Consider the following 25,967-nt stretch of genomic DNA (forward strand, 5'->3'; position numbering starts at 1 on the left):
TTGTGGTTTATTATTAAATTATCTAAAAGTTGAGTAAATGGTAATCCTCATTACAATCTTACTATGAAATCTAGAACTATAGACTAAATATGACAAAATATCTCTCCCACAGTATCTTCTGTACCTCTTGATATTATAATAGTGGTTATGAAAATATCAGGCTAGATAATTAAAACAAGGATTTAAAACGCAGAGTGATGTCTAGTGTCTGTTGAAGTGATAAATTATAGTGTGCTATCTTCTTTCCCATGATGCAGGTGATAGCTTATGCTAAAGAATGCTAATGAGTTATTAATCAGCATGGCTCTTGCTTCCTTTTCACAATGTTAAGTTTCTGCATACTTATATTCTGTGAGTAAGACTTCCATTGACTGTAGACAAATTTCTAAACAGTCTTAGTAAATAAGAAACACAGAGCCAAATACAGAGGTACAAGCCATAGAGATCAGAGCAATAGCCGCCAACTAACCTTAGCTCACCACCTTGTCATAGCTTCCTAAAGAGAACCTCTTCCTGTCTAACCTATGCCTTTATTGCCTTCCTGTTCTGCCTTCTCATTGGCTCTGAACCCAGCCACATCACTTTCTTGTCACTACCTGTCTATACAGACCTCCATGTCTTTACAGTTGGTACTGGGATTAAAGGCTCGTGTCACCAGGCTTGGCTGTGTCCTTGACCACACAGAGACTCTGTCTGCCATGTGATTGAATTAATGGCATGTGCTACCACCACCTGACTTCTGTTTATGGCTATGACCTCTGATCTGCAGGCAAACTTTATTTATTAACATACAAATAAAATATCACAATTCAGCACAAATAAAATATCACTGCAATTGACAGACATGGAAATGTTTGATTAATCAAAACATTTGAATTTGTTTTCTTTTCATAGTTCATGTGTTGGTAGAGGGTATTTAACCTGTGACCCTCAATAATTACTATAAAACTCTTATAGTCCACAGACATAACATAATGAAAATAGTATACAAATAAACCAAAGCACTGATATGTGCTAATATCATATATCTGACAACCCTATATAAAAAGTCAAATTTAGACAGAAAGTACATATTTGAATTCAGAAAACTTATTTTATATAAACATTTGATAGTTTGGCTTCTCCTTATATGAAAAGGATACCTTTGGAAGACTTTGGAGAAGCCAAACTATCAAGTGTTTATTTATATTATGAAGAAGAGAAATTGGTTACAGGATACCATAATGTGCCCGTGACCTGTCCTGCTTAACGTCACCCCAAGTCATGCCACTTATATGAGATGATAGGCATAGTTTGCTGACCCATACCAACACATGAGATGATGGCATTATTCTTTGTACCCTCACCTGCATCCAAAACCCAGGACCCTCTGGACTCGGATATCAGAGTAGGGTCAATATGGTGTTACAGTATCTTTCTTTGAAGTCGGTGATTCCTCAATTTCAAACTGCTTACATTTATCTACAATGTTCTGTGCCTTTAAATATATTTTTCTCAACTTAGATACATATTTGCTCCTTTCCCAATTCTCTTTCATTCCAATTTATTCTCTTCTCAGTAAAATTCCTCACTCTCTACTCAATTATGTCCTCATGCACCCCCCTTTTTAAATCCATAAGGTAAGTGTTTTACCTGTATTCTAGCAGAGTGGGAGCTACTTGAAGAGCATGACTCTGTGCTCGCTCTTCACCCTGGAAAATGTCTGGCACAATATTATTTTCAAGGGATAAGAGTAAGTTAATACCAAAGCAAGAGATTATGCCATGAAAGCAGCAATGGAGATAAGAAGCACAGTTAAAAGTGTGAAATTGAAAAACAAATTGAGTCTTTTTCCTTGGAAGATAAAGAGGAGGTATGGAATTAAGGATCCTACTTACAATCTGTCCTTGGAGATGGAGGAGATAGGGGCCTAATTTCTTTAAATCCTGAGTTTTTGTCACACCAAGCTTGGAATCTGGAGATCACATGTTACTCTGAGCCCTGTGCCTCCCACACAAAATGAAATGATTATTAAAGCAATTGTCTTTGAAATCTGGATGTAAGAATGGCTCTACAGATCTCAGTTAATCAAATTAGGTCTAGTTCTTAATTTTTCACAGAAAACCTCTACTTTGTTATGACTGTTGTCTGGTTGCTCATTGTTACTGTGTTCTGAACAGGGCTCATTATCATTATAAATGACTGATCTGCCTGGGTGGCTTAAAGGATTCAGCAGTGTTTCTTTCTCATCTTTTTGGAATCTATTATTATAGTTACTATCCCATCAAATACAGGGAGGTAGGATATTGAACCCACTAACCATGTGTTATGCTTTGCAAGTTCAACTGTGCTGATTTAATAGTCTTTATGTAGAATTTTTAAAAATAATTTTGCAAATCAGTTTATGCAGCTTTTCAAACTGAGATACCAAATATTCTGATGAGAACAAGAAATGATTGTATGGAAGCTGTTTCCTGACATCTCAAACTCTTTTGGAATATAAAATTACAAACATGAAAGCTTAAGTAATAAATTTCATGTTCAAGATGATTGATGGATTCATTGATGGATTTTTAATAAGCATATTGTATCTTTTAACCCAGTTGGAATTCACACTTTTATGATCCAAAGAAGCTCCTCAGAAGCTTATTTTTAAGAAAATCTAGTTTCCTCGAGGAACCTATGTCTAATAGAAACACCTTACTGAATGTGACTGAATGAGACATGAAGTAATGAGATTTTGATCAAAAAATACCATTGGGGTGGGTGCTGGTGTCAAAACATTTTTAAAAACAAACAAACAAACAAACAAAAAACAACAACACAAAGTGTGTCCCGATATTTCATGAGAGTTTGAAAAAAATTGCATGGAGCTAATACAAGGCTATTCTCTATAGTAAAAGATTTGATCAAATGCAGGCCAGGTCCATTTGTGTAAATGGCCCACAATTGTTTATGGCCTCACATCAGTTCAGTCATTTACATGCCAGAGTCCAGTTCTCATAGTTGAGCGTCTCTGAATCTGGAATCAGGTAACTAATCATCAGCATTGCCCAAAGCGATAATAGTGGGGACAGCAGCCTGAGAACTAGACGAAGCAGCCTCATTTACATTTACAAAAGCAAAGGCTTGCAGAGAACAGACAGTGATTGTATGGCAGCAATTCCATTGCTAGACGCCATCTTCTCTATTTGAGAACTATGGAGAAATGCTAAGTATGATTTTCTTTGGTGTACCATTTTTAGGTTGTTCTATACAGTAGCTTGAAAGAAAAGAAAATGTCTATTTATAATACAATGCCATTTTCTTAACTATTTAATGTAAAGTTAAGTTACTTATTTCTGTCACTATTATTTATTTTGTGCTATAGATTCCATCATATTTGGAGAATAATCTTCCATACTGTAAGATGGCATCAAAACATATACTATTATTTTGTAAGATATAAAACTAAAAGTTGAAAATATTATAGAACCAATTATTTCTAATTATATTGTCATATATTTTGAATAGTATTTTTTCAGTACAATTGAATTTTTAGACATCATGTTAAGAATATGTCACATCAATATTGTACATTAAAAACTATAACAATTAAATAATTTGTTCTTTTTTTCTTCCTCGAACATGTAATAGTTTAACTGCTATAGCTGTTCTAGGTTAAAGATCTTTCGATGACAAACAACATCCATAAAAAGTTGGAGATAAAAAGACACAGGAGTCTTTCATGCCACAGATTTCTTTAGAGGAAGAAAATTACAATATTTTATTAAATTATTTTTAACTTCGATAAAAGAGCATGTTGCGTGTACCTTTAAGGTAAGAATTGTAAAAAGTTGATGCTGAAGTCAGCTTTTGACATCCCTTAGCAGGGTTTTATAGAACAATTTCAAAAGCTAGATTTAGAGATCATTATGTAACTATATACAAGAACCAATAATGTCAGCATGACATAACAACAAGTCACCATGGTTCGATTTCAAATACTGCTCTGCATTTAATAGCTTCCTGAATACATTGTGTTTTTGTCCTAACAATATGATTGCATTTGGGGGGCACAAATTAGCAGATTAGTATTGATAGTTCTTGTGTTCGATTAAAAATATATAAATATATCTTACTCTACATTTCCAAGTAAAATTATTCTTTTCCCTGCAAAGTTATCACATTTTTAAAGCAGATAATCCAAAAATTGACTCATTGTGGGGTCTAGTTCTCATACTGTTGGGTATTAACTTTTTTCTATGTGATTTCCTGAGTCTTGGGCATCAAATTGTATTTACAATTGCAAGATTTCTGACTAGAGATTTTGAAGCTGATTTTAAGAAACAAATATTTAACTAGGAATAAATACTATTGTTATTTTAAGTTTTAGCTTTCATTTACTTTTTTCCTTAAAAGCAACAAGGAAGGATTGCTGTTTTTTTATGAGTAAAGATGAATTCTACTGTGGTATGAAGGGATATATGTTTACCCCCAAATGTAGTCCTTGTCATGAAAATGATTATTTTATTTTTATGGATCTGGTACTCTGACTTTGTAGAAAGTGTTCATCAAATTTTGGTTGATTTTTGTGTGTATGTTTTTTTAAACAGGATTGCAAGTGCAGAGTGTAGTTGATAAGTCACATACTCAATGGAAATGTAAAATTCAATTTTAACCGTGGAAAAAGCCCTCAAGCAATATTTATTGGATGAGAAAAATATAGACAGTATTTTTTTATACTACTTGGGTGTTGCATCTGAGTATCATAATACACTCTAATCTGCTACACACATTACAAATCCAGCCATAAGGACACACTTAAGATTGCCAAAGTTAACCTCTGAAGGTAACACTGAACCAAATGCTTCTTAGATTTTCATTTCACTGCATTAGCAAACATGTCTTTGGGGAATGGAAAGGCTTCAGCTCATTTTGCATTTTCAATTGTCATATATAAACACATAAAATAGGATACAGACGATTTGACCCATAGTGCATATGGATGACAAATAAATATGAAAGGCTTTAATTCTTCCAGCCCCTGTTCACTTTTAAAACGTTTCTCTATTACACTGGTTAGGTGATTTTACCTTCTCTTAACCATGCAAAGCTATAGTGTTTCAAAGCTGCAGATTAGTGATGGTGGCAGCTTATTTCTTTTGGTTATCTTCAGCACCATCTCAGTGTCTTGAGGCATAAAAGAATATTATCTCTGTGACAGTTATGACTGGAGCCATGTATACTGTTCATGGTATCAGCACACAAAGTGCTGTGAATGGAAATCTTTCTATTTCAGACATTTTCCTTGGTTTCATTAAAACTTAAATTCATATACGCTGCAAGGTATGACTAAGGTTACACAAGATTTTAGCTAGTCTCTTGTGTTTAAAAGCATGCAAGTGGCTGGGGTTTTCTTTTGACATGGCTTGTTCACACAGATTTGCCAGCCCTTTGTAAAGGCACTGACTATATATAGCAAGACAATCTATACATCCCCTTTGTCCCTTTAGTTCATTTTCATCACAAATAATGTGCCACTCTGATTGCATGAAATCATCGGGAGCATCTTCAATTACTGCATGCAGCTTCTGATCACAATACTCCATTCTGAATCCGGGGATGGAAGATGCTGAGAAAAGAGGCGGAGTGGAAGAGTAAATGCAGAGCTAGTCATGTATTACAAATGTCAGGCTAGAGAGAAAGTGTATATATTCATATAAGACAATTTAGAAGCTGGAATTGTGATTGCAGTAATGGCTCATTCATATCTGCATTTCATTTAAATGCACTGTTTTGACTCACTGAACATTTGTCAAAGACAGTACAGCTAAACTTTTTCACATGACCACTGAGGTAATGACAGCATTACATTACCAGGAAACTGCATGGCTTGCTGATACTTCCATTTTCCACAGCAGCTTATGAAATAATCACAATGTGTGCATGAAATGGCGGCCTGCTCTGAATTTATTTTAATATAGATGGACTTATGCTGAGAGAAAAAAAGTGTTAGATCCCCAACAGGAGAGACAATGACTTTGCACAAAGCTGAATTTTACTAGCCGAGAAGATGGATATATGAGTATTAGACTTTTCATAGCTATAGGAAGGATAATCTTTCAATCAGATTAATGAGAAAATATATTGCATGGGCCCTACAGCACTTCTTGCTTTCCAGGCTAATGCTTGATTTAAATCCCCAAAGCACATTTTCAGCATTACAATATCCTTTGATAATAATGTCGCTTGCACAAAGACAGATAAAAATAAAACAGTCCCCCTTGATTTCCCATTTTAGATTTGAAGTATATTTTCTGTTCTTTGCTGGCAATGGAGTGAATTCTATTCAGGAGTCACATTTAATAAGACAAAGAGAATTTTCTAATTATGCGACCTGTCAAGATTGGAATCTATGGGATTGCCATGCAATTGAGGAAAGGCGGGAAGCAATTGCACACAGCCCCGCTTACTTTGCTGTGTCATTACCATTTGCACTTAGACATTGCTAAATGTAAATCAAGCGAGCACCCAGAAGTGTGCTTTATGATAAACACTGAAAGGAGGGGTTCAGAAGAGATCTCAGTGTTTCCCATTCCAATTTTCAGTAACCAATTTTCTAAGATTTTTCTAATTCATCTACTGAAAACAACATAAACCACAGGAAATAACAAAACAAGGAATAAAAAGCAGAAATGAGCAGTGGTGTGTGCTGTGAGTATCACCAGCTGATGTGAAACCCTGTAGAGCCAATATTCCTGCGTAATAAATATGTACACATAATTATGCATAGTATCTCCTAGAGGAAGAGACTTTCAGAAAAAAATGCATGCTAAGAAAATAGGTGCAAGCACTCTAGAGTACTACAATATGCTTTATTCCTTTCACCTAATTTGTGTTACAACTGTGCGGACATTAAAGAAAAATCTCACAACTATTCAAATGCCTCTCTGAAAGTTATCATGTGCTCTTCCCACTGCGCCTCTGGGGAACAGTTCCCTGCACCCCTCAGACATTGCTCCTTTCTCTCCCTAACACTGCAATTGTTGAAACACTATGGCACATTAGACAAGGAAAATAAATATTGTCCTTTCAGTCTCTTCCTTATATGTTCTCAATGCAGGCACACAGCCCACTACCATCAATACCTTTGTCAGTTAAAAACACTCTGCTATGAATCAGCTAATTATAACTTTGATGAATAAGAATTCACTAAAATTGTAATTTCAGAGGTGCAACCAAAGGAGAAAGGTAATTAAGCAAAATATGTAAGGACAGCAGCAAGCTTGGGGATTTAGGTTTTTAAATCTTAGCCTTTAATTCCAAGAGAACCAATGATAGATTAAAATCTAGAAACACATCTAATAATGTATTCAACTATCTTACCTTACATAGGCTTCAAAGACGTGTGTGTTTCTAACTACGAGAACAACATTGCTTTTCTGACCTGGTTTGGGGGATAGACTGTTTTCCAAACAATGGAAAACTAAACTCATTTGCTTAGTTTTTAAATAAACTATGAGACACTTTCAAAACAAACCCATGAAGAATACACTGTCATTGCCTTATTTTTTACAATGAGAATAACATTTGAATTAATATGTTTCTACTAAATATATATGCATATTGATTCAAGTGTTTTGCTTTATGGATCAATGGAAGTTCAATGGAGGTGGTCTCCAACTTATAATGGTGGTTTCATTTCTGCTTTTTTTCCCATGAGAGTGGCATGAAACCATGGTATACTCAGTAGCAGCTTTACTTTGAAACTTGATCATTCTTGGGCAGGTTACATGTATTGGTGGTTCTGGGTAATGCACCCATTCCCTATCATGTGATGCTAAAGATCTGCCTCCAAGGTGCCTCAGTATACTATATTTCTAGGCTTCACTCATAATTATATTATACTATATTAACTTATGCCATTCTGAAGTTCTAATGGATTTATTGGGTGTAATTCATCATAAGCCAAGGAATACCTGTACAGAGTTAGAGAATGATCCATCCTATAGTCATGGTTTCATAATGAAGCAAATCACATATTATTCCTAAATTATGTCTTTGCACAAATTTAAATATTGATATCCCACCTACATTTTCACCCCAGGATGTGACCTTACTTAGAGATAAAATCCCTAAAAGGATATTTGAGAGAAGACCTAGAAAGATGGCATGGTTGTTGAAGTGCTTGCTACGCATGCATGAAGAAGACCTCAGTTCAATCTTCAGACCTCACATTAAAAAAAAAAAAAAAAAAAAGCTAGGCTTGGTGACACAAGTCTGTTAACCCATTGCTGAAGAGGCAATGGTAGGTAGACACCAGGAGATGCTTGGAGCTTGCTGGCTGGTCAGCTTAGACAGACCCACAAGCTCCAAGTTCAGTGAAAGATATTATTTTTAAAATCCCAGCACGTGGGAGGCAGAGCCAGGCAGATCTCTGTGAATTTGAAGCAAGATTCAGGACAGGCACCAAAACTACACGGAAAAACCCTGACTCAAAAAAACCAAAAAAAAAAAAATGGGTAAGATTTTAAGAAGCAAGGTTAACCTCTGACCTCCACATACATGTTCATAATCTACACTCATAAACACACACACACACACACACACACACACACACACACACACACACACTCAAAGTACTTAAACTAAAATGTAGTTGATGGAGAATGCCCTAACCCCTACAAGAAGAGCTGGTGAGGATATAGATGTGCACATGAAGAAGACCATGTGGAGCATGAATGAGGACACAGCTGTCTACAGGCTGAGGAAAGAGGCCTTAGAGATATCTACCATACTGGAAACTTAATCACAAGACTTTTAGCCACCCAAATCATGAGAAAGTGAATTTCTGTTGTTCAGCCCACCCATGTACCAGTATTATGTTATGGTTGCCCCAGGAAACTACTAAAACCCAAGAGGACAACAGACTTTTTCAGGGACGTGCCTCTTTTTTAACATCAGTACTCTTCCTTTTCTATTCTTGTTTATAACAAGATAACCCAAGGATTCATTTTGCAGTGCCTCAATTGGCTTGATCCTATGGTCTGCCCCAAAGTTCATGGAAATTAAGTTTATATATACTACATCAGAACCAGAGGCTATCTCTATGGTCCAAAACCTTGTATGCTAGAAATTTGTCATTTATATATTGTAATATCATATGGATCATGCTATTTGGAATTCATTTCACAATGTGCTAAACAAATGTAGTTAAGCCTCAATATGTAATGACCCCACTTTTGTGTGTTAACTTAATTCTGTGCAAGCTGACTAAGATGATTAATATATATTAAGAGAGTAATTTCATCAGACTACCACAACTTAAGCTGCTGGCTAATAATTAACACTAAAACTATCAATAGTGATCATGTACTGAGACATAGTGTGTTCCAGACATCGAATGCATGTTTCAGAACTGTAGGATGTAGATGTATTTGGTCAGCATTTTAAAGAAGAATAAATCAAGATTTTACAAAATTTAATCATTTTCTCAGATCGTGTAGCTAGTATATACCAAAGTCTAGATTGGAATCTAAAATGTTCTTGTAGCTGCAGTTTTCCTGGTCCTGCCTGGCCTATGGTCAGGACAAATCTCTCCCACTAGCGTCCCCCAAGTAAACACACAGAGACATATAATTTATAAACTGTATAGCCATGGCAGGCTTCTTGCTATCTGTTCTTATATCTTAAATTAACCATTTCTATAAATCTATACCTTGCTATGTGGCTCATAGCTTATCGATATCTTACATCATGCTTATCCTCAAGGTGGCTGGCTACATCTCCTGACTCAGCCTTCTTCTACCCAGCATTCTCCTCTCTGCTTGTCTTGCCTACACTATACTTCCTGCCTGGCTATTGGCCAATCAGTGTTCTATTTATCAATCAATCATAGCAATACATTTTCACAGCATACAAGACATCCCACAGCATGTTCTAACAGGGATTTCTAGTAGATTACTAAAGACTAGAGTGTGAGAGTAATTACCAGTCTCTTATGCAGTACTTCATGGAGAATAAAACAAGAAACACCCTCATTTTATTATTAATATGTTTTTTTATTTATTATTTGACAAGATATTCAGTTATATTCACCCCTCTATTCTCCAAACTTCTAAAACATTTCTCACATATCCCTCTCTCCACTTCATTTCCTCTTTTTTAATGACTTGTTGAGTTCAATTAGTGTTGTCAGTGCATGCATGAGTGTGACAGACCTTGATCAAGAGCCCACAGTGTGGTGGTATTGTATTCCCCGAAATATTATGTACCCTAATAAATTTATCTGGGGTCAGAGAACAGACAGCCACTAGATACAGAAGCTAGAAAATGGTGGCACTCACACCTTTAATCCTAGCATTCCAGAGACAGAAATCCCTCTGAATCTCTGTGAGTTCAAGGCCACATTGGAAACAACCAGGCATGGTGACACACGCCTTTAATCCCAGAAAGCAAGCCTTTAATCCCAGGGAGTGGTGGTAGAAGGCAGAAAGGTATATAAGGCATGAGAACCAGAAACTAGAAGCATTTGGCTGGTTAAGCTTTCAGGCTTCTAGCAGCATAGTTCAGCTGAGAGCCATTCGGATATGAGGACACAGAGGCTTCCAGTCTGAGGAAACAAGAGCAGCTGAGAGGTTGGCCAGGTGAGGTTAGCTGTGGCTTGTTCTGTCTCTCTGACCATCCAGCATTTCACCCCAATAACTGGCCCCAGGTTTGATTTTATTAATAAGTACCTTTAAGATTCATGCTACACCACAGCTCTGGAGAAAATGGACACTATCACCTAGCAGCCATCAACTCTTAACAGATTCTCAGCTAGAGATGGGTCTTTGTGATTCCCTTCCCCACATTGTATTGGAATGTTGACTGTCTTGATCTTGGCCAGGCAACCATAGCTATGGTGAATTCAAAAGTGCATCCATCAAGGCCAGAAGACAATGTTTCACTTCAGTCCTTCCTTGTCTCTAACTCTTACAATCTCTTCCCTTTTCCATGGTTTTCCATTCTCTGAATCTAGGGGGAAAAAAGTATGGTATAGGAGAATATTTATTTATCATCTATCTATTATCTATCTATTTATTTATTTATATGTGTGTGTATTGTATCCACTTGCATGTGCATCTGTTTGTATGTTTGTGGTTCTTCCTTGATACATCTCCTTTTTATCCTTTGAGGCTTCTCAGTTGAATCTGGAGCTCATCCATTGGCAATACTCGCTGGCCAGTGAGCTCCTGGTATCTGCTTTTCTCCTTTTTTGCCTGTGCTAGGGTTACAGACATAAATGATCACAACCAGTTTTTACACATAGGTGCAGACATCTGAACTCAAGTCCTTATGCTTGCATGGTAGGCACTATACTATCTGAGACATCTTAGCTCTAAGGAAGAGTTCTTTATTTGTTAACTCAAATATAAAAAGAAACAATAAAGGAAAGAAAAATGAAAGAACAGCATAGCACTAAATCCATTTCAGATGTTTAAAATTAAAATGTTTTGACTAGCAGGGTGGTGGTAATACATACCTTTAATCCCAGCACGCTGGATGCAGAGGCAGGCAGATCTCTGTTCAAGGCCAGCCTGTTCCACAGAATGAATTCCAGGGACAGCCAGGGCCATATAACAAATCCTATCTTGAAAAATCCAATATATATATTGACTATTTATGTAGCCATTCCCATAGAAACTTTCATACTAGACATCCTGGTATTCTGGCTCTTACAGTTTCTCCACACCCTGTTTCGTAATGTTTCCTAAGTCATTGATGTAGGAGAAATGTTGTAGTTTGATCCATTGGTCTAGATGACCCACAACCCTTTAGTGTCTTCATTGTGTTCGGTTGTCATTTCCTATGATGGTCTCCACCTGCTATAAAAAAAAAAAAGTTTCGATTTAGAATGGCCTTAGGAATTATACTGGTATAGCAAAGAAGAGGTGGTAGATTCTTTTCTAAGATCCATGACGTCATTAGCTATGGAGAGTTGGCTAGGTTTCTAGTATCAGACATGATTTTACTCCTGTTTTGTGAGCCTTAAGTCCACTTAGACAGCTGTGTTTACCACCATAGATATATGCCACTTACTGCACTTTTAAAAATATTTTGCCATGGCAGTCAATGTTATAGTTCATAGAGGTTGCAAAGGGATAGGACTCTTAACTGTTTCCCTTGCATAGCATTTTCTGGTACCAAGGAAGCTAGACCGCAGGAAGGAGGCTCCCAGGTTAGATCCAGCCCAAATAGTCTGAATCTTGTGTTCTGTGTGTGAGGTGACTTCTGCCATGGGGGCTTATCTCCAGCCTCTGAAGGGCAACAGCAATGGTCTAAATTATTTTAAAGGTCACTTGGACTACCCTGACCAACCATACAAAAGATTAGTTGTGCTTGGTACTGGGATGTTTGTTAGTTTATTGTTCTTGTAGGGACCATTGTGAGCCCAAGTGGCATGATTTCCTAAGCTACATAGACAACACCTAAGCAGTGGCAATATCAATAGACTTGCTAACATGGAACCAAGAAAATCTAATGTTTCTAAAGAGAGGGAAAATTAGCTTTTCCCAGGGATTAGCCTCCTAATTGATTATCTAATAAAAATGGGTCAGTTCTGAAACTGTATGCACCAAACAACAAAAATGTCTAAGCAGGTTATATTTATACATTTATGCATAAATATGCATATATATGTATAATAATAATAATCAAATAATAATAAGAAAATATGGAAGGAGTTGAATGGAGGGAACTTATGAGGATCTGGAGGGAGAGGAAAGGAAGGGGTTAAATGCTATAATCATATTTTAATTAAATTTCTTTAAAAAATTAAATAAAATAAAAAGTCATGACTGTCTAGCTGAAATATTTAAAAATAATTTCTAACTGATATCAGTGACTGTTATTTATTCTATAAGGACAGGGAACTCAACATTTCCAACCTAATAATACACAGGTATGATGAGGCACACCTGTGTTATATTTTTCCCACAGTAAACATTTTCATAGTTCTGTTATATGTGGCACTCTGAAATCATGACAGAGATAGTCTAAGCATATGTAAATTTATTTCACTGAAAATAAGATAAAAGGCTTAATAATTGATAAATAATTATTTAAATCATGCTAGACATTCAAATAACATTAGTACCTGAAGTTACACCTGCTGGAGGACCCTGAGTCAATGGATCTAGCTGCATTATCTGTATGCAAAATAATTAAAAGTTTTCCCACATTTTCTCCATGAATGTCATCTCATGGCCCTTCAGTGATTGTCCCTCTATAAACTTGAAGCCAATATCCAAAAATCAAACAATAATAAAATTATTATTTTTTATTTAGGAATTGAATGATTTTCTTAAAGAAATCCAGAAAAACACATACAGTTGGAGGAATAAATGCCTCAAAGAAAGCCAAGAACAAACAAACACTAAGTGCCTACATAAAATAATTGAAGAGATCTCATTCTAGCAACCTAACAATGCACTTAAAAGCTTTAGAACAAAAAGAAGCAGACATACCCAAGAAGAGTAGATGGTAAGAAATTAGGAATTTGAGAGCTAAAATCTATAAAATAGAAACAAAAAGAACAATATAAAGAATCAATTAAAAAAAGAATTGGTTCTTTGAAAAAATCAACAAGATAGAAAAACCTTTATCCAAACTACCTAAAAGACACAGAAAGAATATTCAAATAAATAAAACTGAAACAAAAAGTGGGACATAACAACAGAAACCTAGGAAATCCAGAGAATTGTAAGGACATACTTTAAAAAACTGTACTCTACCAAATTAAAAGAAGTGGATAAATTTCTCCATAAATACCTCTTAGCAAAGTCAAATCAAGATCAGATAAATGATTTTAACAGAGCTATAATCCTCCAGTAAATAAAAACAGTCATTAAAAGTCTCCCAACCACGCTGGGCGGTGGTGGAGCATGCCTTTAATCCCAGCACTCGGGAGGCAGAGCCAGGCGGATCTCTGTGAGTTCGAGGCCAGCCTGGGCTCCCAAGTGAGTTCCAGGAGAGGCGCAAAGCTACACAGAGAAACCCTGTCTCGAAAAACTAAAAAAAAAAAAAAAAAAAAAAAAAGCAGAATTCTACCAGACTTTCAAAGAGTTAATGCCAATACTCTTCAAATTATTCCACAAAAATGGAAACAAAAGAAACATTGCCCAATTCATTTTTTGAGGACACAATTACCTTGAAAACCAAGCTACAAGAAGATCCAGTCAAGAAAGAGAATTACAGACAAATTTTCCTCATGAAAATATTAAAATACTTGAAGACCAAATCAAAGAACACATCAAAAAGATCATCCAAAATGACCAAGTGGGCTTCACGGAAACAATACCCTTCACAATAGCTGTCACCCCTACATTCTGGTCTCTTTAGCCAAAGAAGGTAATTTGCAGGCTACAAAAAGAGACACCTAGAAAACAACCCAGTCATAAAACCCTCTGCCTACAGTCTTTTTACCTACAAGATGTGCTGAAGCAACAATGGTGTAGAACATGTGGGAGTGGCCAACCAATGTTTCATTTAACTTGAGCCCCACACCACAACAGGGAACCATGCCCTCCACTGCCTGGGTGTCGGGGAACTGGACACTGGATAGCCCAGAGACCTAGGGCTGAATCAAACACAACTGGCAAAAAAGAAATCTCGGAAATGATTTCTAGTGATATTCTGCTGTACTCATAGATTAGTGCCTTGTCCAATTGTCACCTGAGAAGCTTCTGCTGGCAGCAGATGAGAGTGGGCACAGAGCCCCAAGGCCAGACATTATGAAGAGAGAGTCTTCGTTGGAGGTCCTCATCGGGTCTCTCACTCAGACATCAGGGAACTCCAAAGAGGAAGGGGAAGAAATACCATAGGAGTCAGTGTGGTTGCGGGGCTCCAGGAGAACACGAACCACCAAATCAACCAAGCAGGTCTCAAATGGGCTCACAGAGACTGAAGGCGTTTGGTCTACGCGGGTCTGCACCAGGTCCTCTGCATATCTTTTGTGGTTGTTAGCTTGGTGTTTCTGTGAGACTCCTAACAGTGGGAGCCAGTGTATTTCGGACTGTTGTGCCTGCTCCTGGGACTCTTATTGTATTGTCTTGTCTAGCCTCGATATGTGAGCTTTTTTGTATTATCGTATCTTGTATTCTGCTGGCAGTGGTCTCTTAGAGGCCTGTTCTTTTCTAAGAGGAAAAAGAGGGGGAGTAGATCTGGAGAGAGAGTGTGAGTGTGTGGGGGGTGGAGCCAGGAGGAGTGGGGGGAGTGGAAACTGGCTCAGATGTATTGTATGGGATAAGAACCTATTTTCAATTAAAAAGTAAGTGTAATATAAGAAAAGATTTAAATACTTTAGGCTGTGTTTTACTTTTCAGAATTTTTCATAGGAACAGCCCTGCTTTTATTCACGCTTGCTTGTCCATGTTGAACAGCACGTGGCCGGGCAGAGTCTGAGAAAATATGTGTATTTAAATTCCTGGCTTCCACCGCTGATCAAAAAAAGAAAATGTGATTTACTGTTTATGTAACTAACCCTTTCTTCTCAATTAGGTAGAATTATTAGCTACTTCATTAAAAGTAAGGATCCCTGTAGAGACTACTAATATTTAAAAAAATAAGAGCATGTGTGGTTGATCTCCAAAAAGTAATAGAGGGAGAATGTGTAATCCCATTCAACTGATTTTCTTACTGGGAATAGTCACAAAACATGAGACAATTTTCAGAAATAGTAAAAACAATAATAATTTAAACCACTTTTATGGGAGCCGAGGAAAAGCAATGGATGAAAGCAAATATGAATCTAAGACTGAAATGATTTATCATTAGTAAAAACTTTGCCTTAGGCCAGTAAGATGTTCTGGCAAGTAAAGGTGTTTTCTGAGGAGCCTGACCATTGGAGTTTAATGTAAGATCCATATGGCAGAAGGGGAAACCTCTCCTTGTGTACCTTGGCACGTAGGCACAAGCACACATCACACACATGCATGTGTGCACATGAACACACACACATATCAATAAATAAAGACATGTAATAAAATTGTTTTAAAAGTTTGCTTTATAGAACACACATAATTACTATTTGCTTGACAGATAAGAAAATGATTTGCCATAAGTTTTTCAGTCCTGAGAAATATTTCTTGGCCACCTTGTATAGTAATCATAATGGATATTTTCTTTACCTTTATATGTCTCAGCTTTTTATCTACAAAGTGTTATAAGTGATAGAATTCATGAAAGGCTTTAAAGTTATCTTTTTAAATACATTTTTGTGAAGTTAATAGTGAGATTGTGAGACTATAATGATTTCAAGATATCAGTTCACATTATAGATTAGTGGGGAAAGGGCTTGCCTAACATACACTCAGCCCTGGATTCCCCATCTCCAGAAAAGCTTACTGGTGCATGCCTGGCATCCCAGGGCTTGGGAGGTAGATGCAGGAGGACCAAGCTCACATAATAAGCTTGAAGCCTGTCTCCACTACATGAAACCCAAGCTAAAACAAACTAACTAAAACTAAAACATCTTAATTTCCAACTACAGAACTGAGATTGCTTTCATTCTTATGAATATATATATTATTAAGATTGTTTTCTTCTGGCCCATAAAGAAAAGTTGTTATCAGTTCTAAACTACCAAACCTCAAATTCCAGGAATCATTTTGGTTAACAATCAAAAAGATTTTAAGAAACTAGGTTCTACATTTTGACAAAAACTGTCTTCACTCATGAAAAATTACTACTTTGTAGCTTAGTTTTAATTGGTAACTCCAAGAGGACAATAAGTCAGTCTCACGCCCATGTTCATGTTTGACAGGAAATTTTTGCCAGTCTAAGGGGGTAGAAAACAAGCCAAAGGGGAAGTCTGAGTTCCAGGGAGGAGATTTTTCAAAGAAAGTTTCTAAGACTCATAAGACAGAGCACTGGTGTATCAGGAGAAAACAGAGAAAGTGCAGCATGGTTTTTGCTGAACATTATTCTATTCTGGGGATGGTCAAACTTCATGAGGTTGGCAAGGAACAATTACAGGAAAAAAGATAGTTAATAATGCATCAGAATAAGAGTCTCAGAGAGCTGAGAGATCAGGAGGAAGCAGGTTCCCTTCAGTCAGAGCAGAGTGGAGAGGATTTACCACTGGCATTTCATATCCATAGATAGGTCTGCTTCTCTGGATGCAACCAATCAAGGTCCAAAACACTTTTTAATAATTGCAATGTTTCCCCACATGTATGTGGTGATATTTTATTTGTGCTTTAATAAATAAAGCTTGCCTGGAGATCAGAGGAAAAAGCCAGCCACTATATTAAACATAGAAGTCAGGCAATGGTGGTACACGCCTTTAATCCTACCATTCTGGAGGTAGGGATCTGTCTTGATCTCTGTGAGTTCAAGGCCACACTGAGATCAGTGCCAGGCGTGGTGGCACACACCTTAAATTCCAACACTAGTTAACCAGAGAGGTCTAGCGGTCTGTTCAGACAGGCCGGAAGTAACAAAGCTGGGCAGGAGAGGAAGTGATGTAGCTGGACAGAGAGAACAAATCAGATGGCAGAACAGCAAGGCATGTACATGTGGGTATACACGAAGTAGGTCTCTTTGGAGACTGATGTGCTGGTGAGGTGAGGTCAGCTTGTGGCTTTCCCTATTCCTCTGATCTCTCAGGTTTTCACCCCTATATCTGGTTCCAGGTTTTTATTTAATAAGACCATTTAGCAATTCATCTACACATGTATGAACTCTTCTTTGTCATTCCTTTCAAACTGATGCAGGGAAGCAGGTACTTAACTTAGAGCATTGACAATATCCTGTGGAAGTTTACATAATCTAGAGGAGATTAAAGTAAGTGGGAAAGTGTGTTCATCTTATAAAAGAAAACTGCCACTTTACTTCAACATCCTGAGATGTTCATGTCTGGGAACTTCTCAATCTATCCTTTGAAAAAACTGAAAGATGGATGTCCTTCTACTGCTTTGAGTAGAGGCTGAGAAAACTCAGCATTGGGTGTGGAATAAATCTATCTTTAAAATAAAAGCTATGTTGATGCAGCTTATGTATTCTTAAAGAGAATATTAAGAATCTTTGCTTTAGGAGATGTTAATTGAGCTAAATAAAGCTTTTTACAGTAATCTCGAACAGTGTAGCAATCAACAGGATACACTGAAACCATCAAGCGTCTAGTAAAAATTTAGCAGAGATTAAAAAACAAAACAAACAGACAAAAGCAAATGAAAACCATCTCTACAATTAACACTCATTAGAAACAGATAGAAATTGGCAGAGAGAGTGTATTTCCATACATTCCAGAAATAAGAGAAAAACAGGCAAATAATGAAGGGAGTAAGTTACAAAGAGTAATACATTGAATTCTGGAGATAAGTTTTAACATAACATTTAACATAAATATAAAATTTCCATTTACTCTATCAATATTTGTTAAAACAATATAAGGTGTCAATGAGCCTAAAGAAGTCTCAAGAACATGAATTTTTTTTTTAAAATATAGCACAAACAGAAAAAAATTTAAAGTAACATGAGAGGCCTATTGTAAAGCAAAAGGTCAAAACTGATTTAAATATGTTATGGAAATACACTTAGAAGTCTGAAGAGTTGTAATAGACAATTTTCTTAATTTTATCAAAATTCTGCTTTCACAGAAAAAGAATTTCAAACAGCTTTAAGTAACTTCAAAAAGGAAACAATTTGTTGAAAATAATTGAGAAAGAAATATTGAAAACATTTAGAAAAAATAAACCCACAAACAAGATCAGATATTTGCAGATCCCGTTCAGAAATCATGTCAACAACAAAACTATCAACTGTTATTTCTAAAAAAATGAAAATAATATTTGGTAGTGTGTTTTAGTTTCCAAATAAAAATTGTCTGTTCAAGAAGATGATGAAGATCTTTTCTCTACTAAAGCTGGAAAAGTATACTACTGTCATTTAGCACAAAAAATATTTATTTGAATATATTATTTAGATATATATGCATATATATTGTGATTATTGTTACAGATATTATTCAACAAATTAAGGCAATCACTTATTCTTAGGTTGCTTAGAGTTTTATTTTCCTCTTTACTTGTAGATGTGTGTTAGATTATGTAACACCTGATTATCAGTTGATATATCCATGTTAATTTTCTTTTATAATTTGTTGGTGGGTTGGGTTATATTGATTGTTTAACATCAAACCAGCCTGGCATGCCTGGAACATTGTCATAATGTAGAAATCATTGTTTACTTTGTATTTGGAATGTCTTTTTCTCTAGCTCTTTAGAAGTGGGAATCACACAGATGAAACCTCAAAGAATTTCTCTGTGATGATTCTGTCTTTGACTTATGAATTATGCCAGATGACTATGACATACGCAATTGAGACTTCTTTAAAAGTTCAAGAAAACAAAGTTGGTCTGCAAGCAAGCACATGAGCAGAGAGGTGGCTGTCAGAAGACTTCATATTTGAGCAGAATTGACAAAAAGGGACCAGGCATGGTAGCAACAAGGAAGCTGCAAATGCCATACATTTGATTCGCATCAAGGGAAGAACTACAGGTGAGATGATCAACAATATGAGTCAAGTTTTGGAGAGAAGCATATTTAAGCACAGTAGATGTTTTTGTTTCCGCTTAACAATAAAAGCAGCATGTGGACCCAGAGTTCCTCTTTAGAAACTTAGTAGCCCCTCTTGTGAAGGCTTCATTTTCTTCTAGGACTTTGATAGTTTTGCTATCGTATTTATTTCATCTATCTATTTTGAACTTGCTTTAATATATGGCTTGGAGTGGCACTCCAACTTTATTTTTGCATGAAATAACTAGTTCTCTGAATCTTATGTTAAGAGGACAATTATTTTTCATATTGCTTAATCTTAACACTCTTGTTCATAATCTATCAAAGATACAGGAGTTAAGTCTAGAAATGTACATTAAAGAAAGAGAACTATATTTTCCTTTTGATGAAAAACACATCTATGCTTTTTATTTTATGGAATTCCTTTAGGTGGAATCACCACCTTTAAGCCTCTCTCTCTCTTTTTTTTTTTTTTTTTTTTTTACCAGCTTGCTCTTACAGGAGTTGAAGGCTCCTTAAGAAAAGATGAAATGATACAAATGGAGCTATTCTAACTTATTTTCCCCATCTCATCATTCTATGCCAATTTAGGAAACAGCCACATTACAGCTCTTTCCTTTTACAAAGTTTGTATGATGAAGATGATGATGCTCATTTTCCCACTCCCCACAGCCATCAGTTTATCATACACTACCAGTATTGGCAAATTTAGCCTGAAGCTGCACTAATAGTTAAAAAGTAAAATGTTTCACCCTCAGCTTTAACTCTGACACTGTAATGAGATTTGAAACTGCCATTTTGTCCTTATAATAAGAAAAGATTGAACACCTTGAACATCAGCAACTTTTTATAGAATCCACCAGAGGACTGAGGTTTGGAAAACTGTTACCAATCTGGAGATGGATAGATAGATTTACAGTGAAAACAGTCTATGGAGCAGAGGCCATGTTTGGGAAGCAAGTGCTAAGGTCATGGAAGTGGTGCTTTGATGGGCATCCAGAGCCAAATCCATAAGATGATGCCAGTTTAAAACTCTCAAAGCTGAAAGCATAACATGGACCATTTCGTAGAGTCGTATTATACAACAAACCACTCCACTTGGGAGCAAGAAATTCTTTATAACAATTCAGAAGAGATCCCTGTAAGGTGTAGAATTGGCATTAGAAATATGTTTACAAATTCTTCATAATAAATGTTATGCACATATTAAAGACTTTTGCTAGAGACTTACCTTCACTTCTCCTCATCCTTATTTCTTGTCTAATGCAAGAAGGCCAAAATGCTTTGATAACAGAGAGACGTTTTTGAAGATCACAACCCAGAGATTCATGATAACCAAAAGACAGACTTATTATATTCGAAAACAACTCTCTCCCACCTATAATCGCCATGTAAGCTGAACTCCAGGAGAATCATGGTGTTCAACTGAAAGAACTGCACAACACAAATTCTGAAGAAGAGTGTTTAGAGAAGATAAGTGAAGATGCAGTAGAAGACAATGTAGGAACTGGAATCATTGTCAACTACAGCTGCAAAATAAACCCTTATCTGACAGGCCCGTGTACCTCAGTGCCTAACACCCAATATGAATTTCAACCAAATTTCATAGCAGGAAAAAGGAGAAAAAATACTCTGGTACAAAAAAATTATAACCCAATTCTAATATGATAGTAGCAAACAAAGTTTAAAATGACTATGATTAAATAAAAAAAAATAAAAATAAAATAAAAAAGACTTAAAAGGAAAGAAAAACAACTCAAAACAACCAACTAGTAATGTTAGCAGGCAGGTAGAAATAGTGACACAGAATTGACAGAAAATATTTAATCAAAGAGTATAGTAACAGAAATTGGAGGGTGACTTTCATGGGCTGATCTGTAGAGTACATAGAATGAAGAAAAATCATTGAGCTTGGACATAGGCTGACAATATACTATAGTAAGCAAACAAAAGTAATAAAAGCAATATTAACAAAACAGCATGATACTCAAGTTTACTAAAATCAGTTCAGAAAGTCTAACATACATCAGCTACACATATTGTTCAGTGGAAGACATCAGTATATATGATGTATTGTGTACTAGACAAGCAACATCAAGTCCAAAAGAACTTGGCTGCTGAGATGTGAATGAAGACAAAAAGGCAGAAATCTGGAAACTAAGAGATTATTTATGGCGGGGAAACATTTTTCATGATACATTAATGTTAAATACATGATTACATGGTTTGTCATATTTTTTACAAGTCTCTCTCTTTATATCTTACAAATAGGATTTTCCCCTTTTTTTATAGATTACTATTTGGTAACTGTTTGTAGAGCTAACAGTTTTGGAAAACAGAGCGATTTTATCTCTCATTTAGAGAGATAAAGTGAGGGGGCAAGTTCACTGTCCATTTTCAAAGATTTGTTAACACTGAGTTCAGAATCTCTTTGTGAGAAGAGCAGCCAGCTAAGCAGGCAGAACTTGGTGTGACTGCAGAGTGAGACAAGTGACGCAAATGTGATGCTTCTCCTGTCATTTTCTGAGTCAGGAAGAACCTTGGCTTTTTACACTCACTAGAATCACATGTCCCTTTTGATTGACTCATCAGTGTTAAAGTGAGGGAAAAAAAACCTCAAGTATTCAAGGTTACTGAGCATTTTTAAATTAAATGTAACATAAATTTGCCTTTAAGTTTAGCTTAAATAAACTCTACTGTGAGGATTTATCTTCGATTATTTATTCTGGAATTGTTTATTAAATATGAGAACTCTATTTTTTTCTACTTTCCCCTTTGACTTTAGTCTTTATAAATGATAAAATGTATCAATTATCAGAAAAATATATTTTACATATGAATTTTACCCTTACAATCTCAACAAACCAACAGAATTAACCTCTTTGGTACCATTTTTTTAAAAACATTATATACCAAAGAGTAAAGACCTATCATCAAAATTTTTCTCTACAATTTATTGCACATTTTTCCTAATCCTAATGTTTCCCTGGGTGAAATATCAGGGCACCTATTGCTCCAGATTTTATGATAGAGCAACCAAAGGATTGGTGTTTATTCCACTCCTGGATGGGGCATGATTTGGAAAGTTAAGATCTTCTTTGCCTAGATGCTCAAATTATTTAAAACTAATGGCTGCAGTTATGAATATTATATCTGATAAAATCTACTTTTTTGACAATTGATAAAAAATATAGGAGAAGGAGGTGGTGTTCAGAGGAGTAAAAAGCATGGACCTTTTCAGGCTAAGATTTTAAATGAAGAGCTGGTTGAATCAAAAGATCTCTTTGTATTTTATGACACTCACACGCTATTCCAAGCAAGGAAGCCTCTTTTTAGTATTTGAAATTAGGAATGTTTGTCTGTTTTTCTCTATTTACGTCTGTATTTTTTGTGACTGTATTCCATGTCTCAGTGTTCTCGTTAGGAACAGGTGGAACCCGTGATAAGTGATAGCATCGTAGTCTATCAGCAAGTCTACAGCAGGGAGTGAGGAGTCCTTGCAAAAGGAGAAAACACCTGAGGGGTCTGCAATAGGCAAGGCACTTAGACAGCATCTATTCAGAATCAGATGTCACCTCACTTAGTGGGACCCGAGAAATCAATAGGGAAACAAAATACAAAATTACTGAAATCTAGTGTGTACTTAACAGTAAATATTTGTATTCAGGTTTCTCTCAGTACAACTCTAACTACATAGAAACAAAAGCATCTAAAATATTTGGGAAAGAAAATACTTTCACAAATATAATTCTTCTTAAGCAGAAGCAATCATTCAAAATATTTGTTTTTCAGCTTCTCAAGGTAGAAATGGAGTTTAGCATACAGACAACCTCTCACATAACCAGTTATATCTGTGGAAATCTTTGACAGCTAAATGACAAATTGGAATTGGATCCACTTTAAATTCATAGACTATTAGAGATTATTTTACCTGGAGAATCATAAAAAGAAAATTGACTTCTAGATACAAAATTCTAGAGTATATATTTTAAAGTAAGAATTAAGGTATTATAATGATATATTGAATTAGCAACACTAGCCAGATACTTTATTATTTTGGAAGTTTTAGAAAAAGAAAACATTCCCGAGCAAAAAGTCTCTGTTTAAAGATAAATTCATCCTTTTCATAAACCTTATCCAATAAACAGAAGTGTATGCATATAATAAGATTTTTTATTGGGGTGACACTCAGTCCTTTTTGTAAAAATTAGCTGAATTAAATAAATAAGGAGCTCTGTGTCTCCAGTTCATGTTAAATAGAGTGAGCTATAGCCCTCAGGACTGTCTCCACTGATTGTTTTATTCCTCCAATAGGATAAAACAAGAAAACCCATCAAAAACAAGAGCAGTCACTGAAGACTGTTACATAAAACAGCTAACGTAAGCCTAAAGGCTCAGGTCCTCACCAGCCATGAGGCTAAGGTATCCTGTATAGAAAGATACTGAGAAGAATAGTGCTATAGTCAGGAATCAAGTCTACCTCCTAATCTCATCTTCACCATCAATGTTAGCAGACATCTGGAGTCTCTATTTCTCCTCAAAATTCTTAACCTGGTTTGGAAAGTGGACTCTAATATTTTTATTTCTTCTTAATATACTAGTTGTGAAAATAAGCAAGGTGCAAATATAAAGATAAACTTTTCAAGGAAGACTTTTTAACAGACTCTTTAATGTATTACCATGAATTTCAAATTTGCATTAATAATTTGTCTAGTTCTTGGATATTTGCTAATCATTATGAAATAAAGTCAGTTTTTACTAATTAGTTATTTTCATACTTTAGAGAGGTCCTATTGTTTTTTATTGAAACACTGTTGTGTTATGAAAAGTATTGATTCAAGATGCCTTTAGATTGTTTATCAGTGGTTAATCCTCTATGACATTTATCTACATAGACAGACAGACAGACAGATGAAAAGGAAAACAGGCAGATAGACCAACAAATATATTCATCCACTCCAATATTTCATTTACAGAAAGGAACATAGTCATGGATTTTGAGCTTCGTTACTACTAAGGCAATGCCTCATTATTTTCAGTGTGTAAATGAACAGAAGCACCATCTCAGCATTTATTAGTGATTAGAAGGGACAATTTTACCACTTATGAATATCCATGCCATTGATGTAGTTATAAATTTTTTATTCGGTTTGACTGATTTGGCTAATCAGACACAAACACTTTATGTTTTAATCACAGACATGGTGCAATACGCTTAATGTTTGAGAGGTTTCTTCTCATAACGTTCTTATAGGAAGCTAACATGTTATGCATAATGTTTTGCCCTTTACTTTTTTAACCTAGCGGTATATCCTAGAGATCGCTCAATGTCTTTTGTAAGTAATTTTCATTTCTTTTTTCAGCATAGTGCTATTCCATACATGGTTGCACCTCGATTCAACCAACTGCTATGTTTTATGTGAACATTGTGTTCAATTTTAATATTTTGAAATTACAAATAATAATGTAGTGAACAATCTTGGAATAAACAAACATTTTGTATTATGTGTATCTTCAGGAAAAACTGCTAATCAAAATCAAATGGTACAGACTGGTTAAATAGCCGTGATAACTCGCTATTATTTTTACTACATGGTCATGTTGTCAAATTGTCTTCCAAACCTTTATCTTTATAAGCACAAATCTGTGCTGTATTCAACTTTGGTCAGATTAGTTTCTTTTTCCAGTGGGAAGTGGTTAATTCAAAAGCTGATGACTGGTCAAAGTGGCAAGCATAAGTTAATCTAAGTATTCAGTTTTAGATGGGTTGTCTCTATCAATCTTTACCCACCCAAGGCTCAAGAGAACACCATGGAAGGAGGGCAGAGAGAATGTAAGAGTATGAAGACCAGGAGGAGATCTGGAAAATACTGACATTTGAACATGACATGATTTTTTTAAGCATCAACTCATAGCTACTGTGGTTACTTCCACAAGTCTTACACAAGATCAAGCCAGTCAAAATTTTAGCATGGCCCCATTTCTGGCAGAAAAGCTATTGGAAGTTGGTTATTGCTGAGAGAAGAAAGTCATTTTCTCTTAAGGATGTGTTTGGTAGGTTATCCATACCACAGTGGATGGCCACATCCCCCGGTATATATGGGCAGCACTAGTTAGACTCAGTAGGTTGGTAAGAACAGTAAAAGAGAACACATAAGTTAGGAAACAGTCAGTAAGGGGACATACGAGGGAACTGGGGAGAGATATTAATGGACAGATATCATCAAAATAAGTTATATAAATATATAAAATTTTCAAAGAATAAATGAAATATTATTTAATTAAAAATACTTCATGATTTTGAATTTTACTAAGGGACTAATTTGTTCACTACCAGCCCAAACACAGAACACAGGAAGTAGAAACAAGAGTTAAGCGATTTTTAGGCCAATGCAGACTTCTTAGCGAGTTAGAGGCAGCCTGAATTATAGAATAAAATCATACTT

General features: G+C 35.7%; 1 long non-coding RNA gene across 2 annotated transcripts in view; it reads right to left on the reverse strand.

Annotated features, from left to right (window-relative positions):
- Nucleotides 1-25,967, reverse strand: part of LOC131904583 (uncharacterized) — a 37,439-nt gene that overhangs the window by 1,672 nt on the left and 9,800 nt on the right. Inside the window, exons 2-3 of one of the 2 annotated variants that reach the window (XR_009377767.1) lie at nucleotides 11,486-11,828; nucleotides 10,886-11,227 (exon numbers count right to left, since the gene is read on the reverse strand). This is a non-coding gene — a long non-coding RNA (uncharacterized LOC131904583). Of the gene's footprint in view, nucleotides 1-10,885; nucleotides 11,228-11,485; nucleotides 11,829-25,967 lie in introns of those variants that run through there. The other variant, XR_009377766.1, reaches the window with a different exon arrangement.

The sequence above is a fragment of the Peromyscus eremicus genome, chromosome 2 (assembly GCF_949786415.1).
Source record: "Peromyscus eremicus chromosome 2, PerEre_H2_v1, whole genome shotgun sequence".
NCBI lineage: Eukaryota > Metazoa > Chordata > Mammalia > Rodentia > Cricetidae > Peromyscus > Peromyscus eremicus.